Source organism: Pelecanus crispus, chromosome W (assembly GCF_030463565.1).
Source record: "Pelecanus crispus isolate bPelCri1 chromosome W, bPelCri1.pri, whole genome shotgun sequence".
Classification (NCBI taxonomy): Eukaryota; Metazoa; Chordata; class Aves; order Pelecaniformes; family Pelecanidae; genus Pelecanus; species Pelecanus crispus.
Genome location: NC_134675.1, coordinates 19,007,826 through 19,028,021, shown reverse-complemented (window position 1 = coordinate 19,028,021; position 20,196 = coordinate 19,007,826). Strand labels below are relative to the sequence as shown.

The 20,196-nt window shown below is 42.6% G+C and overlaps 1 pseudogene; it reads left to right on the top strand.

The window, feature by feature from the left end:
- Window positions 1–19,966, top strand: part of LOC142596473 (neutral amino acid transporter 9-like) — a 61,884-nt pseudogene extending 41,918 nt beyond the window's left edge.
- Window positions 19,967–20,196: the final 230 nt, after the last annotated feature.

Here is a 20,196-nt window from a genome sequence, read left to right as displayed (position 1 = left end):
TCCAAAACACTGGAGTTGCCTACCATCCTATGTACTTGCCCATACTGTCCCGCACACCCTGCCAGTCATAACTCTCCAGCCTTGGGGCAGATCTCTGGATGATATTCTTAAATTGCTTACTAACCTTTGTCAAAACCAAAACAATATTCCCAAGAAGTATCAATAGAACTATCTTAACTGCCCAGGGATGTTCAAGATACTGAAAAGTTACTGTAATGAGGGAGGAAGCGTTATAGAAGAAGGTAGTGAAGGTGCCATTCTGTATTTCCTCTACAACAAACCTCTCCGAGGAAAAGGTATAATTGCTAACTCTCTCCATGAGGTAGTACCCGAAGTACAGTAATGACTTGTGTATGAAACCCAAATACCAAAGAATGCTCAAGGTCAGGGTTTTGATAAGGAACCTCCCAAGCAAAACATCCTTAATCACTGCAGAGCATAGCGCAATGCACAAACTGACAACAAGCTTTAATATGCACAGCCAAGAAAAGAACATGGCGCAGATCAGATGAACTAATATCATGACCGGTAACTGTTAACAGAATCCTTAATACACTCTGGTTAATCTGTTATTATCTCAAACCCTTTGTGCCCCACGTTGGGCGCCAAAAAGGACTGACGTGGTTTAGCCCCAGCCAGCAACTAAGCACCACGCAGCCGCTCGCTCACTTCCCCTGCCCCGATCGGATGGGGGAGAGAATCGGAGGAGTAAGAGTGAAAAAAACCACTCCTGGGTTGAGATAAGAACAGTTCAATAATTGAAATAAGGTAAAAAATAATGATAATAATAACAATATAATAATGATAATAATAATAACAATACACAAAGCAAGTGATGCACAATGCAATTGCTCACCACCCGCCAACCGATACCCAGACAGTTCCTGAGCAGCGATCGCTGCTCCCCGGCCAACTCCCCCCCAGTTCATGTACTGAGCATGATGTCATATGGTATGGAATGTCCCTTTGGTCAGTTTGCATCAACTATTCTGGCTGTGCCCCCTCCCAGTTCCTTGTGCACCTGGCAGAGCATGGGAAGCTGAAAAGTCCTTGACTAGCATAAGCAGTACTTAGCAACAACTAAGAACATCAGTGTGCTATCGACATTCTTCTCCTACTAAATCGAAAACACAGCACTATGCCTGCTACTAGGAAGAAAATTAACTCTATCCCAGCCGAAACCAGGACAAGGTCCTTTAGTAGCACTGTGCCTGTATCACATTTCTAGGAAGAATTTCAGTATTCTGGGTTTTTCCCACAGCTGGTTTTGTGCAGGAACGTTTTGCAAATATAAAGAAGTAGCTCTTACTGACATAAACTGATGTCTCACTGTGGAGCCTGTTGATCCACCCTGAAGAACCTACCTGGAAGTATTAAGTTCCATGGCTTTTGTGTAGGAAAAATGAGCACTCCAGTAGTAATTGTATATACTTGTTTTCTTTTATTGAAATCTTCAGTGTCAAGGGCTAACAGTTCTCGGGCAATAAGAAGACTGACCTGCGGAGACTCAAGCTTTAGCTCTTAGGTCTGTGCATAAGGTGTGTATATGGAGGGAGATATTCTTGACTGGGGAAAATTTCTGTGTAATAAGGAACCGAATGGATGAAGCAGGAGAAAACGAGCAGAGCAGAAAGTGAGGTTCTGTGCCATTCTTCTAGAAGGATTTGAAAAAAACAAAAACCACATTTTAAAATCTTGTCTTTTTGTGATTGATTCTGTATGTTTACATTATATTTCTACCTTTTCCTATTTTTATTTTCAGGTTGTGGAAGTAGGGTTTAGGGTTGTGCACTGATGTTATATCCGTCCATCTGTATATACAGCACATTGGGTAGTCTGCTGAATTAATATTGATTATGCATTTGAGTATCTCTGTTGGCAACCTAGCCTCGTTTAACCCCACTGTCATTCAACATTCTAAATCACATGTATTTCCATAGGTGCATCCTTCCTATATTAAATTTTCTTTGCAGCTGAGAGAATGTTATAAATTTACCTTCTGGCTATAACTGCCCATTTTTTTTTTAATTTTTTACAAAAAAAAAAAAGCCCCTCCTTTAGTCCCAGTCCCCATTGTAAATTTTCCTATCTTCATTTTTAAGCTCTGGGTTGCTCCATATTGATGTGCTGCAGTTTTCACATGAACTGGAAGCTCCCCGATATTAAAAGCCAGGCTTCTTCATATGAGTGATTGTTTGCAGATGTGGATACCAGCTGCTGCTATGGATGGAGTTAAGGGATAGCCATTAAGTTATTAGCTGGAGCACTTGAGCTCTGGATGGATGCATCTTAAAGCTGGCTGTTGATTGAATAGCTTGATCACACACATGCTTACAGGACTGCCAGATAATTTTTATTTCCTAGTGGTGATTTTATTGCTCAGATCAATTTGATTCTTTGCTTTAACTCCTTTTTCTTTACTATTTATCTGTCACTGGATATGATGAAGAACCAAGGTATTAGTTTGCTGCTTTGTAGTTCTTAGTTTTAACAATTGATCTAATCTAAGGCAATTCTACCAAAAGCAACATTCTGTTTCATATCCTGGCTTTTCCTAATCCATGGATTATGACTTAATCAAGAACCATTTACTCAATTTCAGGGGAGCTTTTCTTGTCTGAAGACTGATCCCCATGTCTTCTGTCCCATGCTTTTTAGATATTTTGTAGTGCTATTTTTCTACTAACAATGCTTTGCTGTGCTTAGCAATGGTGTATCCTACTAATCTGTAGTCTTGCGTGACAAAGCAGCTCATCATCTCCAAACTTCAAAGCTTAAGCAGATGATACATACTTTTTCTTCTCCCAGGTTTCACATTAGGGACCAGCTGAACAGTGGCAGCTTGCTTGTCTGAAGCATAGGGGTAATGAATAGCATCCTATGTCCTCCAGCAGTAAGGAGAAGAGCAAAAGCCCCCCTGCTTTTAAGAAGGGGGATTCTCCTTCCTCTTACGTACCAGTGTCAGACACCTGTGTCTGTGTCTCTGCCTGTCTTAAAAACAAATATGTGTGTAGACATGCTGGGCACAGTAGTCTTCTGACAGGCATCATCACAAAGCCTTCAACCTTTCTGTGCTTCCTATGAAAGATTGAGAGACAAAAGAAGGCATCCTAATTCCTTCTTTCATTTTGCAAAATATATGCTAGTGTACAGACCACAACATAGAAAGTGACATACTGGAACAAAACCCAAGGAACTGTTTATTCTCCTCTTCTCTCCTTGATGCTGTAAAGGAAGGCCAAAATGTTGTATATTGGGAAATTACTTTCTTTTCTAAAGTGAGATATGTTTGCAATGGTGTCATTTAACAGGTGACTTAGGGCCAGAGGCATGCAGCTTATCTGCTGTCTCTTACGTGATTCTGGATCTTCTTGGATGTATAGAAAGCTTTTTTTTATTATTATTTTTGTTGGCTCTTGGCTACAGTGATATTTGTGACAGAGAATTCCCTTGATTAATTATATGCTATGTATAAAATGCTTTGTACAGTCATCTGATCAGTTTTTAAAACTTTTTTAAACATCTTTCCTGTTCTGAGAGGTTAAATAAGCTGATGGAAAGAAATCACTTGGCTTTCATAAAAGATTATCCTCCCTTTACTCCATGGTAGCCCAGCAGACCTGCCAGTTCTCCCACAGATGTGTGTCTTCTGATGCAATGAAATAAATTTCTGCTGTTTGCATGCATGTCTAGCTATCTGTTCTTGACCTAGCTTCTGTCTTGCTTCTTAACTGCTGTGATTCATAGTCTTTTGACCAATGTCACTTGAGTGAGATTTCCAGAAAGAAAATGCAGTTTTAGATACAGTAACCTTTCAAAAATTCTTACTTAAATGATCCTGGTTTGCTTTTTTCCTTGCTTTCCTGTTTCCCTTATTGTGTGTGTGTGTGTTCACCCTATGACTTCATGCCGAGTCCAGCACTTTTAATTTCCTTGCATCAGACCTGAGGGGGTTTAAAATCAGTTTCTTTCCTTAGATATCCTCTGCCCTAGGGTTTGGTTTCACAGTTTTTGCATTGACTCTTACTTTGAGGATGCTGAAGTTAATTATATATATATGGTTACTGTCATTCAGTGGCTTAACTGTAGCTACTACTTCCCCAGGAGAGAACTTGATAGAGCAAGCCCTCTAATGATCTTCTGGCATGCAAGGTTGTTTCTGGACTCTGTCAGTCTGAAAGTTTAACCTTGCAATGGGGAAAACCAGCAAGACTTAAGGGAGAGTGTATTGGGTTTACGTGGCAAGGTTTTGGTAGCGGAGGGGTGTCGTGTTATTAGTATGAGTCTAATATGTGGCTGGGGGAACCCTCCCATCGAGTCACAGGATTCAGAAAGGACCCCCTTGCTTTCTAAACCCCTTCTCAGAGAGGAGTCTAGGTGTGGCTAGGTCCAGTCCTAGTCCCAGACTTGGTCAACAGTTTATGTCTAAAGGATTGTGTGTATAGCCACTTCTCAGAGTTGATGTTTGCCTGTCAGAGCCCTCTCAAGGACTTTCACTGAAACAGCTTTGCAAATTTGAAAACACAGGTAATTTATTAAGGCAACCGATATAACAAATTGGGAATTGCTGTTGATAAATACACTAACTGCAGAAAATCGAGCTCGAGTCAATAGTTCAGCGCTTTTGTTAATGATACTTTCCCAGGTAACATCTGATGTAGTTGGAGGCGCAAATCTTACCAAGGAGGTGTCCCTGCTTGGGGAGGTGAGAGGTCCAGGCCCGTTGACCCATCTGCTAGTTGGGGTTCTCATCCTCAAAATGGAGGATGCTAAATGCCAGATTTATACTCTTGGTGAGGTGGGACTAAGTCAATTATCATGTGCCAATTGGTCCTTAGCAAGGGTTGTAAATTCTGGAAGGTTGGTGGGGTCCAATGGGCCAGTATGGGGTGGGGAATTCAGTACAGCAATATGAGGGGTCTTTGTGGCTTTGTTTAAGCAACATCAGGCTGCGAGGCCTTCACCTCACCCCAGGCGTCACTCAGTCTGCTTTGCAAGATAAGCATCTCAAGTCAAAACCCCCACCACCTCCTGCTGACCTCCACATGACCCTACATTCGGCACCAACAAGTCCGGACAAGTCCGATGTCCCACATTATCCACCCCCGTGACTTTAGTCACAACTCGCTAAGAGGAACATCGTATAATTTGGATCTAGGTGGGTTGAGGGATTGATCTCAACTGTATTGGTTGGTAATTTTCAATAGGGGGTGGTATTAAAGGGATTTATTCAGGATCATAGACCTGAAGCATCTTAACATGCATAGTTATGGCTCTAGTTATCATAGATTTCACACATGACAAACCAATACTAACAATAATAATCATTATGATAAACATTAATGCATACTGGATTAAACTTTGAATCCATCCACTAATTTCTAATCCAAACCAACTGAAAACTTTTGAAATCCACCCAGTCCTTTGCCAGTCTCTTGGTTTCATCCGTTTGTGGAGCTTGTGGGTCTGGTCCACAATTTTTCACATTTCGCTTATAGTGTGACACAAGGTAGTGGATACATTTGGAACTGACATACAACAGGTTTCGTTGGGATAGGTGGTATTCAGCCATCCACAAAGGCCATTCTCCTTCAGTAGCATCATGTCCAATGCTAATCGATTTTGTAAGGTCATCTGTGAGGTTGCTTGTAGTTGGGTGTTGCTAGCCTCAATGGCTGTCCGCGTCCAATTGGCTAGAGCCTCCACTTGCCATGTTAGATTTTCTATATATAATCGATTTTTAACTATCGCCGTCCAAAACCCCCAAAATACTCGCATTCCTAAATCTGTCTTCGTTCCCGTTGTATAATAACTTGGAAAACTTATAGGGGGTAATTCGCTTCTGTTGGTTCTGTACCCTCTTGGTAGTATTAATGACTGAGTATAATTAAAAGCTATTATGGGACATAAACTTGGAAGTCCTACAGTGCATTCTAACCCATCCCAATAGGGTTGAATGTAATCTGATACCTGTCCATCAGAACATACCCATACGGTTTCAGGTGGTACAGGTAACATTAGAGTGGCGCATGTACTGTTTTCTATTTCACTACACAAAGAGTGTCCATTCTCATAATGTCTTGTAGGAATTCTACATTTACTAGCATTATCGACTGACCAGATGGTAATGCGGTCAGGATCCACCTCCTTTTTACAACCTAGTGCTGGCTCAGGGATCGGAGCACTATAATTATGACACAGACATATACTCCTTAAGGCATGATAGAGGTCTGAGGCAAACCATACCCATAGATAATCATCAATATTGGAGCAATTTATCTTGTTGGCACAATTCCACAGTCTGACTGGTCTCAGTGGTGTGGTACATTGAGGTCTCCTCACCCATTTTTTAAAAAGTTTTTGATGATCAGAAGTGGTCCATATGCAAGTTATTTAGATTGTGGGCCACATTCAGATCCATACTTAGAGAGTAACTCAATACACCATTCAGCGTTTATTGGGACACAATATTTGAATGTAATGGGTAGGCCCCAGAGTGGTCGAGGAGGCTGGTTAAGCCAAGGCACCTCAGTGCAACTGATATTTGCAGGTGAATTGTATGAATTTATCCAGGGGTTTTGTGGCCAGTATTGCATAGTGCAATTGGTATTCCATATGTTGCTAAGGTTAAGGTCCAAAGGATATATAGAATTAAAAGAAGTAGTATTCTCTACACCCATCCATGTTAAGTCTTGTGTTAATGTGTCATTTCTTTTCCATAAATCAGATAGTGCTCCGCTCAGGTCAAGTGGAATTACCGAAAAAGGGAGTCCCTCCACAGGGGTTATTGGCATCATGAGGCAAGTAGTACCCTCGGTCCAATTCATCATCCTAAGAAATCCTTGTAACAGCATAAAAGCTGTATTTTCTTGCAGCATTTCTGACGTTCTCTTACTTCTTCGATCATAATCTCTAGGGATCACACACGCAGTTACCATACCTAACGCATATATACATGTTAAACTTATACACACCTTCCTAAAACTATTCACACATAATAATAGGCTCATATTGATGCACTTAACAATCAATAGTACAAACAGAACATTAATAGTGATAAATGCAACTATGCTTAGAATACATTCCAAATTAACATCTCAATAAACACACACAAGTGATTTCAACTATGGAAAAACAGTGGTATTGCTTCCGATTCTCATGCTTATCTGGAAACCAAAACACCACATTTGGGGATTAAAATCTTGGCTTCCAGACAAGTACGAGGGCTAGAAACAGAAATGCCCAACAAATAAAAATTACTAATCCTTGAGGGCACTCTAGATCAGTATAGGGGAGTCCTTGATTCCAGGTGCAATATTCTGGCAGTTGGAGTACCTGTGAACACAAAAGAAGAGGTGCTCGGTTGTTACTTAACCGGCAGAGGTTAGGTTAAAAGGTGGGTACTATCCATCTAGTACTGATTTGATGGAGTTTTCTGGAGCTATCTTTTGCTTCCCAAGCATAAAGGTTCTTCAGGGTTGTTAATACCATTGCCACTGTCCCAGTCTGAGTCATTTTAACGAGCACAGGCTGGCCTGCATAAAAGCCAGTAGGGTATTCCCCTGGTTTTATGTCTGCTTTTGGCATCAAAGTTGTGGCAGAAGCGCAGAAAGCTTTCATCTTTGGACAACTGTCTCCACTCCATCTATTGTTTAATTGATAGATGGTGTTGGACAATCACAGATGCCACCCAGATTCATGGGTTTTAGCAAATCACTTGACCAATCCATTTGTTCATTCAACAATACCGTTGGCTTGGGGTTAGTATGAAGTATGGAATACCCACCAGAGCCCTTCTTCCTTTGTCCAGTCTTGTACTACTGTAGCTGAAAAATGCAACCCGTTATCGCTTTGAATCTCTTCAAGAAGGGGGAGCGTACTAAACCATTCCTTCAGACTATGGACTGTATTTTCCCCAGTGGCAGCCATAACGGCTGTAGCCATGGTAACTCCTGAAATGACTTCCACTCCTACCAGTATGTATTTTTTACCTCCTGAGGGTCGTAGTGGGCCTATGTAGTCGATCTAGTGCCAAGCCACTTTCCATCATCTATCAGCAGTCCTGGTTAACAGGGGAGGTCCCTGATGACTGGAGGCTTGCCAATGTGACGCCCATCTACAAGAAGGGCCGGAAGGAAGACCTGGGGAACTACAGGCCTGTCAGCCTGACCTCGGTGCCGGGAAAGATTATGGAGAGGTTCATATTGAGTGAACTCAACAGGCAAGTGCAGGTCAACATGGGGATCAGGACCAGCCAGCATGGGTTCATGAAAGGCAGGTCCTGCTTGACCAACCTGATCTCCTTTTATGACCTGGTGACCCGCCTGGTAGATGATGGAAAGGCTGTGGATGTCATCTACCTCGACTTTAGCAAAGCCTTTGACACCATCTCCCATAATATTCTCCTTGGGAAGCTGGCAGCTCATGGCTTGGACGGGCGTAGTCTTCGCTGGGTAAAAAAACTGGTTGGGTGGCCGAGCCCAGAGAGTAGTGGTGAATGGAGTTAAGTCCAGTTGGCAGCCAGTCACAAGCGGTGTTCCCCAGGGCTCTGTTTTGGGGCCAGCCTTGTTTAATATCTTTATCGATGATCTGAATGAGGGGATTGAGTGCACCCTCAGTAAGTTTGCAGATGACACCAAGTTGGGTGGGAGTGTCGATCTGCTGGAGGGTAGGATGGCCCTGCAGAGGGACCTGGACAGGCTGGACCGATGGGCTGACGCCAACTATATGAGGTTTAACAAGGCCAAGTGCCGGGTCCTGCACTTCGGGCACAACAACCCCATGCAACGCTATAGTCTTGGGGACGAGTGGCTGGAAAGCTGCCTGGCCGAAAAGGACCTGGGGGTGCTGGTAGACAGCCGGCTGAACATGAGCCAGCAGTGTGCCCAGGTGGCCAAGAAGGCCAACAGCATCCTGGCTTGTATCAGGAATAGTGTGGCCAGCAGGAGCAGGGAGGTGATTGTGCCCCTGTACTCGGCGCTGGTGAGGCCGCACCTGGAATACTGTGTCCAGTTTTGGGCCCCTCAATACAAGAAAGACATTGAGGTGCTGGAGGGTGTTCAGAGAAGGGCAACGAAGCTGGTGAAGGGTCTGGAGCACTGGTCTTATGAGGAGCCACTGAGGGAACTGGGGTTGTTTAGCCTAGAGAAGAGGAGGCTGAGGGGAGACCTTATCGCTCTCTACAACTACCTGAAAGGAGGTTGTAGTGAGGTGGGTGTTGGTCTCTTCTCCCAAGTAGTTAGCAATAGGATGAGAGGAAATGGGCTCAAGCTGCGCCAGGGGAGGTTTAGATTGGAAATTAGGAAAAATTTCTTTACGGAAAGGGTGGTCAAGAATTGGAACAGGCTGCCCAGAGAGGTGGTGGAGTCACCATCGCTGGAGGTGTTCAAAAAACGGGTAGATGTGTCACTTCGGGACATGGTTTAGTCTAGTCTACCCTTGATTGGTATAGTGTGGACTTGGTAGTGTAGGTTAATGGTTGGACTGGATGATCTTAAAGGTCTTTTCCAACCTAAACAATTCTATGATTCTACGATTCTATGATCTGCCAGGTATGCCACAATGTTTTCCTGTTCCGGATATGCAGGGGAGGTGCCTTACTCGGCTGGACTTTGTTAAGTAGCAACTGACATTGTGAACAGGCAGTTACCACTTGTTCACACAGTTTTCCGATACAGGCCATCCTCGGGCTATATCTTCTCGATACAAGTCGTCTCATCTGATGTGACCTCGTTTTATGTGCAACCATTCAAGTAAGCATTCCCTTTCATGGTCATCACTTACAACATCAATTTTTTGTAGTCGTGTGAGGCTATCGACTTGTTGATTAAACTGGGCAGTGATAGAAACTGACCTGTCATGCCCTTATACCCAACCAATATGCAGCACCCTTTGTTCTCCTATTTTTAGCAATTGTTTCCAACTGTTGTTTTGCCAGACTGAGACTCTATTTACCTGCCAATCGTTGGCTGTCCAGTGGCCTACCCACTCTGTGGCTCCCTTAAAAACAGCATATGAGTTGGTATAGATATGGCTGGCACCCTGTTGTGCAGCTAGTAGGACTGCCCTAAGTTCCCCTACTTGTGTGATTCCCTTGCCTGTTTCGCTTAACTTTTCCCCCGTGGCCACTTCCAGTGCCATGGTCTTATAATTCCACTCATGGTTTTGCCTATAAGATGATGCATCAGTGAACCATACCCCCTTAAGGTCCCTGTCTTTCCTCAGAGGAGGTGCCTCCTGAATCAGAGATGGTTTGCTTGGCGGGGTTTGGAATAGCACGGTGCTGTCTATATCTTTCTGCAGTTTAGATATTTTAATGTTGCCTTCTGTAATGGTCATAATTTCATTGACACCTTCCAGATTGGCATACCACTTACGGACTGTAGGTTTCTGGGCAATACCTGCGGGTGGCGCCATACCCTTGTGAACTATATCTAGGAGATGGAAAGGCCCCCGAATGATCACACTCTGTCCTTTCCTTATCTGTTCCACTTGCTTCACTGCTCACACTAGGGACAGCAAGCCTTTTTCAAGATCTGAATATTTCGGTGTCATTGAAAGAGTGGGAGCTAAACTCTAGCAGTCTCTTCAGCCCTTCTGGTCCCTTTTGCCATAGATTACAATGGGAACTGTGTTCACTGAATCCCCATTCTACATGGATAGGGTCAGTCGGGTGTATGGGGCCTAGCTGTTGGAATAGCTTCAGTTCTCTTATTAATAATTCTAACACGTTCTCATGCTGTCTAGTCCATTCCCATGATTTTCCTTTTCTGAGCAAATTGTATAAGGGATGGGCAATAATAGGAAAACCAGGGATATGTTTGCACCTAAAGTTCCCAGAACTTGCTGCAACTCCTTCATGCTAGATGGGCCCTGCCCATGCTCTGCGTTTTCCAGGGTGTCTGGGGGAATAGAAACGGCTCCTTTGATCCACCAGACCCCCAGGAACTTAACTTCCTGTGTGGGTCCCTGGCATTTGGATGGAGGAATGTCTAGTCCCAAGGTCATCAATTTTTCTCGTACACCTTTCATGGTATGCTTGACTACTTCTGAGTTTTCTCCTCCTATCAGTATGTCATCGATATATTGATATATCATGACGCCCGGTGGGCTGGAAATTTCTGTTAAAACCTTTGCCAAGGCGTTGTGGGCAATGGTGGGGGAGAGTTTATATCCCTGTGGCAGCCTGTTAAAGATATACTGTATCCCTTTCCAAGTAAACGCAAATTGGGCCTTATCATGTTCCTGGAGTGGGATCATGAAAAACATATCCTTTACATCTAGGGATGCCATCCACAAGTGAGATGCTCCCTGAATTTGAGTTACCAGTTCCACAATGTTTGGCACAGCAGCAGTTAAAGGTGCAGTATTGGCATTCAATCACCTGTAATCAATTGTAAGTCTCCATTTCTCCATTGTCCATTTGTTTTTTTTCACCGGCCAGACAGGAGAGTTATATGGGGAGTGTGCACAGGTAATGATGTTTTGGTTTTCTAAATCTTTCACCACCTTGTCAATACCTGATTGCATGGCCGCTGGCAAGGGGTATTGTTTTATATTTGTAATTTTTGACGGGGGTAAAGGTGTAGACACCTCTAACAAATTTATAGTTTTAGGCTCATCCCCCTCAGGCCATGCTATTTTTCCATCACTTTGTCCAGCAAAACTCCAGACTGACCCATCGGGGATTTTCCATGTTCTACCGTACAACAAATCAAACCCTAAAATATTGGTATTAGCAGCACCAACCAACACTTCGGTGCGGGTTAATTTCTGCTCAGTGGGGAGCCATAAGGTGATTTTTGCTGTGGGGCATTCTCTTATAATTCCATCGATCCCTGTAAATTTCATTTTACGGTGACCAGGTTTTATATTTAGGTCCTTGGTCATTTGTTTAGTAATTACTGACATCTGTGCCCCAGTGTCAACAAGGAACTCTACAAAAATTCTCTTTGGTCCTATTGGGATGGCAATGATGGGTTCATGGTGTTTATCAAAGAGCCATTGTATAGCTAACACCCGCCGGGCAGGGTGGCTCACCGTCCTGTCCTCCCTGGGGATGTAAGTTTTTTGTTGGGGTGTCTGCTAAATCAATTAAATCTCGTTGCGGGGCTGAGGGCATGGGTCTGACAGGAACCGATTTATTTCCTGCTGTTTTACTTTTCCCTGATGAATCGATTCTTTGGTTTAGCGATTGTACTAGAGCTTGGAGGTCAGATAGTGCCATATAGTAACTGTTGTAGTACTCCCATCACCAAGGCTCTACGCCAAAGATCGTTACGTTCCTTGTCAAACTTTGGTTTCAACTCTGGTTTATGCTTAGCGGTGCGGACCTGGTGAACCCATCGGGGGGGGTTCTGGTGGTTTCCCAGTAGTCGATCTGATCCAACCCATGCAGCGCCCATAATTCACTATCTCTTGCACAAACTCGCTCCAGGTAGTCACATGGACCTGCTCCCATGGGGGCTGCGTGGCAGCCATGGCAGCATTCATAGCACAGGTAGTTTGTATGCGGTCCTGGGCATTAGCTACATATGTCTTTAGGCTACCTGGGAGGCCACTGATGAGGGGAGTTAGCCTTGCTGAATCAATGGGGGGCTAGCATTGGGGATTTCCTTAGCATCTCATACATTACTTGTATGCAGGCTGCCTTTTTTACAGATGCAGCCAAATTGGAGAACCCTGAAGTCTTAATAGCAAGGGGATCTCCTCTTTCTTGCGGGTCTATGTCGCTGGCCCAATAGGCAGCCTGTGTAGTCAATGAGTAATTATGATCACCCAGTGTAGTGGTTAAAAACACTCCAGGGCCCCAGTAGCCTCCTGCTTCTTCCTTGCTTAATAAGATTCGATCCCCCCCATAAGGGAGACTTGCCACGCATATGCTGTCTCGGACTCCTCTGGATGTCTGGAATACTTTTCCTGTAACTTTGCTAATTCAGCAGGAGAACATGGGACAGTCTGTACAGTAATATAAACATCATTGTCTCCCTCATTTCTGGTATTGGTTTTGATCAATGGTCGTATAGGTACAGGTTCTGGGGTAAGATCAGGATCTTCCACCAGTTCATCATTGTCATTATCATACCAGATGTCTCCATCCCATGTCTCAGGATCTGCATAATGAATTAATATGCGTATTTGTTTAGCCGAGACTGAGGACAGCATTTGATTTAGTAAGATATTTAACTTTTCCTGCAGTTGTTTTTCTTGCCTTTCAGCTGAGGCTAATAGAATTTTAAGTTCCCTATTTTCGGTTTTTAAGTTTTGTTTTCCAATCATGAGGGTATCTACTCGTGTCCCAAATTTCTCACAGTTCTCCTTTTCAAAGGTCAGTGATGTCTTTAATATTTCATTTTCTGACTTCAAAGCAGCATATTCTACATCTGCAATTTGTTCGGGGGGAGGGGACTTTTAACCATCACGGGCAAAACAGACTTGACTTGGGAAAATCAGTTTAATTTATTACCAATCAAAACAGAGTAGGATCATAAGAAATAAAAACAAATCTTAAAACACCTTCCCCCCACCCCTCCCTTTTTCCCAGGCTCAACTCCCAATTTTCTCTATGGGAAATGGGGGTTGAGGTCAGTTCATGACATGTTGTCTCTGCTGCTCCTTCCTCCACAGGGGAGGACTCCTCCCACTCTTCCCCTGCTCCAGCGTGGGGTCCCTCCCACGGGAGACAGTCCTTCACGAACTTCTCCAACGTGGGTCCTTCCCATGGGCTGCAGTTCTTCAGTGTTGGTCCCCCAAAGGGTCACAATTCCTGCCAGGAGCCTGCTCCAGCGTGGGCTTCCCATGGGGTCACAGCCTCCTTTGAGCATCCACCTGCTCCACCGTGGGGTTCTCCATGGGCTGCAGTGGGACAGCCTGCCTCACCATGGTCTTCACCACGGGCTGCAGGGGAATCTCTGCTCCGGTGCCTGGAGCACCTCCTCCCCCTCCTTCTTCACTGAACTTGGTGTCTACATAGTTGTTCCTCTCACATATTCTCACGCCTCACTGCAGCTGCAGTTGTGCCTGGTTGGTTTCTTTTCCACCTTCTTAAATATGCTATCACAGAGGTGCTACCACCATCGCTGATTGGCTTGGCCTTGGCCAGCAGTGGGTCTGTCTTGGAGCCAGCTGGTATTGGTGCTGTTGGACACAGGGGAAGCTTCTAGCAGCTTCTCACAGAAGCCACCCCTGTAGCCCTTCCGCTCCCAAAACCTTGCCACACAAACCCAGTACAATGTCATGGGCTCTGAGAAATGCTTGTCCCTTCTGGAGCACACCTGCATAAAACTTAGAATCTTTTGAAAAATACTATCTCAGATAATACAGCTACTGGTAGCCCTAGATACCAGATTCTTCTTTATTTAGAAGGATATTTTTTTTCTAAATGCCAGTGCCTTTCTCTCCATTAAGAATAAGGCTTTTTCCTGTCTTGGAGCTGAGATGAAGTATGAATATCTGCATAGGTAAAAAAAATAGTTTGCAGGTTAAACATCTGTTGTCCAATAACACGGTTACAACTCGGGCTGTTTCAAAAAGGCAGAAAAAGGCACAAGGATGTTCCAGGGAGAAATACAGTGTAACCTTTTGCCATGAAACAGATGGATTTTAATCCTTTTCAGGCTTTTTGATTTTGGTATTGTTCTTGAGGATCCTGCTTAATTCTAACAATTCCCAGGGAACTACAGGCCTGTCAGCCTGACCTCGGTGCTGGGAAAGATTATGGAGCAGTTCATATTGAGTGAACTCAACAGGCAAGTGCAGATCAACCAGGGGATCAGGCCCAGCCAGCATGGGTTCATGAAAGGCAGGTCCTGCTTGACCAACCTGATCTCCTTTTATGACCTGGTGACCCGCCTGGTGGATGAAGGATGAAGGAAAGGCTGTGGATGTCATCTACCTGGACTTCAGCAAAGCCTTTGACACCATCTCCCATAATATTCTCCTTGGGAAGCTGGCAGCTCATGGCTTGGACGGGCGTACTCTTCTCTGGGTAAAAAAACTGGTTGGGTGGCCGAGCCCAGAGAGTAGTGGTGAATGGAGTTAAGTCCAGTTGGTGACCGGTCACGAGCGGTGTTCCCCAGGGCTCTGTTTTGGGGCCAGCCTTGTTTAATATCTTTATCAATGATCTGGATGAGGGGATTGAGTGCACCCTCAGCAAGTTTGCAGATGACACCAAGTTGGGTGGGAGTGTCGATCTGCTGGAGGGTAGGATGGCCCTGCAGAGGGACCTGGACAGGCTGGATCAATGTGCCGAGGCCAACTGTATGAGGTTAAACAAGGCCAAGTGCCGGGTCCTGCACTTCGGGCACAACAACCCCATGCAACGCTACAGGCTTGGGGAAGAGTGGCTGGAAAGCTGCCTGGCCGAAAAGGACTTGGGGGTGTTGGTAGACAGCCGGCTGAACATGAGCCAGCAGTGTGCCCAGGTGGCCAAGAAGGCCAACAGCATCATGGCTTGTATCAGGAAAAGCGTGGCCAGCAGGAGCAGGGAGGTGGTTGTCCCCTTGTACTTGGTGCTGGTGAGGCCGCACCTGGAATACTGTGTCCAGTTTTGGGCCCCTCAATACAAGAAAGACATTAAGGTGCTGGAGCATGTTCAGAGAAGGGCAACGAAGCTGGGGAAGGGTCTGGAGCACAAGTCTTATGAGGAGCGGGTGAGGGAACTGGGGTTGTTTAGGCTGGAGAAGAGGAGGCTGAGGGGAGACCTTATTGCTCTCTACAACTACCTGAAAGGAGGTTGTAGTGAGGTGGGTGTTGGTCTCTTCTCCCAAGTAGTTAGCAATAGGATGAGAGGAAATGGGCTCAAGCTGCGCCAGGGGAGGTTTAGATTGGAAATTAGGAAAAATTTCTTTACGGAAAGGGTAGTCAAGCATTGGAACCGGCTGCCCAGAGAGGTGGTGGAGTCACCATCCCTGGAAGCGTTCAAAAAATGGTTAGATGTGGCACTTTCGGACATGGTTTAGTCTAGTCTACCCTTGATTGGTATAGTGTGGACTTGGTAATGTTAGGTTAATGGTTGGACTGGATGATCTTAAAGGTCTTTTCCAACCTAAACGATTCTTTTATTCTATGATTCTATGATTCTATAAAACTGCAAAGCAGTGCTGTGTTATTACTGAATTGTTTTGGAGGCTCCAGCATTTTGAGACAATTGTTTTCAATTAAGCCAAAACACATCCCCCCCAAGACAGGGTTTTTTCCCAGATCAAGAAGTTGAAAAATACTTCATTTCACACTACACACACACATACCCCACTTTGCTTTTGAAGTTATAAGAAGCTAGAATTATTTTTTTAAAAAGCAATAACTTTGCTCTACAAAATCACTTCTGTTTTTAAGCCTGTCAGAATGAAATACTTTTTTCAGTTTTTCTGCTAAAATAATCTGAACTTACCCAAATTTGTAAAGCGTTTCTGAACTAAGCCTGCAGTCTTTTTAATCTATCATGCTAAAAAAGATTAAGCTCAGAAAAAAAAAAAAAAACAAGAATTGTGGTCATTTTCTGTGTTCAGAAACATTTGGCTTCAATTGTGTTATCTGACAGTAAGATTTGCAATCTCCCGTATGCATGTGGAGAGAGGAAGTAAATTTTAATGGCAAACACTTTTTTTTGTGAACAGTTTAGTTAATTGGCTTCCCTTAGCAATATGAGAGAAGCAGTAAATGTTTGATCATCTTTCCCTAATAAGTCTAATTCTTGGGATTTTATTTTTTATTCTTGGGGTTTTATGAGGTTTATATCTGATGATGTTTTTGTTAAAGTTTCAGCTGCTGTATTCCCACTGCTATCTTCAGTCTCTGAGGTGTACCTCTTCTTGTACCACTTAAAATGCCATGTACAAAATTAAAGATGTTATTTATGTCTTTTTAAAATCAAATTTTAAGAGCAAATGTTAGAAATAGTCCATATCTTAAATTATTTCTTTGTATTTAAATTACCTCCATTCCCTTAAACTTTAATGAGACTACTCTACATCTCTAATCTTTCTTCCTAACTTGTAAGCTGGCAGCCAGCCTTTCAGCCATGGAAGTGGTCACTTTTAAAAAGCTTGTTAGTTAGTGACATCCTCCATAATACAGATACTTTGTATAGTTAAGAAAACAGTAGCATCAGCTTACAAATTTTGTTTATTTTAAGAAATGAAATATTCAGAAGAATAAACAAAAACTGTAAGTGTATGTATGTTTCCTCTGTGTGAATTCTTTTTTCCCTTCATAGAAACAGCTGTGTGACCAAATTATCACAGTGTTTTTTATATTTCCTGACTTTACCTTATGTTAAAATATGCTGACATTTCATATTCTCCAATGAAAAGTTATACTCTCCTGAGTCTGAGCTCTGTGCATAATACCTATACTGAGTTTGTCTCATGCATTAAAAGATGATTTTGGAGAACAGAAAATCTCCATTTTTTTCATCCTTAATGCAAAAAGGAAAGCAACAGGAAATTATTTGTAAAACCAAATTCAACAAAAAAAATCCAACATAAATAGTATGCATTTCATGTATTAAATTACATCCAACATCCTAAATGTTTATCCTCTATCAAAATGCATTAGAGGTCAAATATTAAGGTGTGGTTTTTTCCCCCTAGTAATCTATGTAATGTTTTCCACTCAATGATGCGTCTTTTCCTTTCTTCTGGTTTCCATTAGTTCACTTTGAGCAATTCAGATCATTCTCTGAAAAAGCTAATTCTTTCTTGTGGGAATTAAGTTATACAGTATTGTTTCTTTGGTATTTGAATATCCATCTGAAATACTTGAGTGCTGAGTACCACATATGGTGTTTTTTCAGAAGAAGTGCCAAATTACACATACTTACTCCTTAAGAATATTTTGAGTCAAAACACTAGATATTTAGAGTTTGGCACACTGAATATTCAGTAGATGTTATGTTTGCTTTGAAATTAATTAGCTTTAATAGAATGAGTTGTGCAAATAGAAACACCATCCATGTACCAGTAAAATGTTAGTGTAAATGAAGGATAATGGTATTATTTTGTAATAAATACAGCATAGATTTTAACACTCTTTCCTCACTTCCGTGTAGTGTTTTCCATGTGCTCGTCCTGAATGTAGCAATTCTAGGAGCTGGAGTAGCAATGGCAAGATTTTATCCAAACATAGGAGGTATCATAAAGTAAGCGTTGCTTGCACATTGAACTTGCTCGTGGTGTTACTGCATGTTTACCTCTTGATGTTGAAGAAGAACTGTATGAATGCAGGTAATTGTATCTTTATATATGCTATTTTAAGTTGTAAATAATGATTTAAAAGTATAAACAAACAGCTCTTAAAGTTCTGACAAGCAGCTATCTGTAATTGTGCCTCTGTATCTGAGGTGATTGGGATGATTCCCCAAGTTTCATTGGAGCCATATTTGAGGACCTCGTAACTATACACATCAAAGAATATGGTGTCAGTAGAAAAGTTGCTTGGTTATTGTGTGGTTTCTCTCAAGTTTTATATTAAGACCATTTGAAGCTGATTTGAAAGTCTGTGATAAAACCCAAGAAAGCAAGTAACTTCAAAGGGAAAAGTGACTAAAAGTACTTCTGAATGATGTCTTAAATTTACCATGTTAATAAACACCTAGGATGTATGTAATTGAGAAGGATTAGAGGAATTTATCTAATCAGTTTTATTTTCTATATTTGACACCATCATATTTGTAATCATTGTCATTCATTCCTGGTTTGCATCTTTCCTACAGCAACCAGGAGAAGGAGGTTTTTAAAAATATATAAATCTGCAATTATAAAAAAAGAATGACAGGCTTGGGTCTGACCAGTGCAGCAAAATAACTTGCTTTTGCTCAGTAGCTGATCTTTGAGGTTTTTTCCGTTTCCTTTTTTTTTTTTTACCTCTCCTTTTAGTGAAAATTTTCTTATTCCAGCAATAGAGATGGTCTAGTTATTAATTTCAAATAAATATAATGCAATACATTTCTCTGCAAACTGATCCTGACCTCTGCAAATGTGTTCACTGTGCATAGTAACCAAACATTTTGAACAGTGAATTTCCAGCTGATAAATTGTCTATATAGTCTTATTTTGTTGTGCAGGTAGTCACTCTGTATTATGATGTTTCTACTGTCTAAAGGAATGTTTAAATATTTGAAATAAAATATGTTGTTAGTTAATAATGCACATTTGGTTGCAGTATAGCTTAGTAGGTGGAAACTCACAGTAGGGGAAAATAATCAGAAGGTTTTGGTAACCAAGGGAGTGGTTAGAAAAAGAACAGTTAAATGTTTCACTTGCTGTGGTTGATCGTGTTACCAGGAGGGCATGTTGATATTTTCAGATCTGGAGAATGGTTTGTTAGGAGCTCATTAAATAATTTAAAATTAAAGTTGCAGATTCAAGAGAATTTTCATGCTCTCATGCTTTAACATGTGTCCTCAGATGGCTGGGGTGCAATGAGACTTGCAGTTCTGACAGTAAAGGATGCACTGTCCGGTATTTTTCTGTTGTGTGTTGATAAATTTCCCCAAAGAAAGTAAAAACATCAAGTCAAAGATAGGGGGTCAGTCCCCAGAAGCAGCTGGGGATGTGACTGAAACAACAGAGGCATGTTAGAGTGCAGGTATGGGGTGGCAGGGGGCTGAGTGGCACAGGGGGGGATAATTCAGTGCCAGTAAAGGACAGCAAGGAACAGAAATTGATGGTTAGTGACTGCAAATAGTTATTGTTCAGTCAGACTGTTCATTGGTTTGAGGGGGAAAAAATGGCAACAAGAAATAAGAGTTAACACAAACATTCTTTTTTTGCTTTTATTTCTTCTTCTCCCCCCTTAAGATACTCTGGAACGACATGTGCATCTGGCCTTTGTATTCGTGTATCCATCCCTCATCTACGTGATCTCCCTGCATCATGCTGGGCACCTGACATGGCCAGCATTGATCATTCACATCTTTATAATCCTCCTTGGACTGGCTAATCTGATTGCACAATTCCTATTGTGAAAACTTCCCTTTCTCCCCGTGGCAGTCACAAGTGGTACCGTGACATTTGGCAACAGCCTTGAGCAACACTATCATGCATGAGAATGGAACAGTCCTCAATATGATCTTGAGAAAAGCTGCACCTTTGAAATAAATTCAAAACACATCTTTTAGGCACTTGAAAGGAAACCTGTCTTGCTCCTCTAAAAACACAATTTTGTGAGGAGTGAAATGGTTCAAATTTGAGTGGG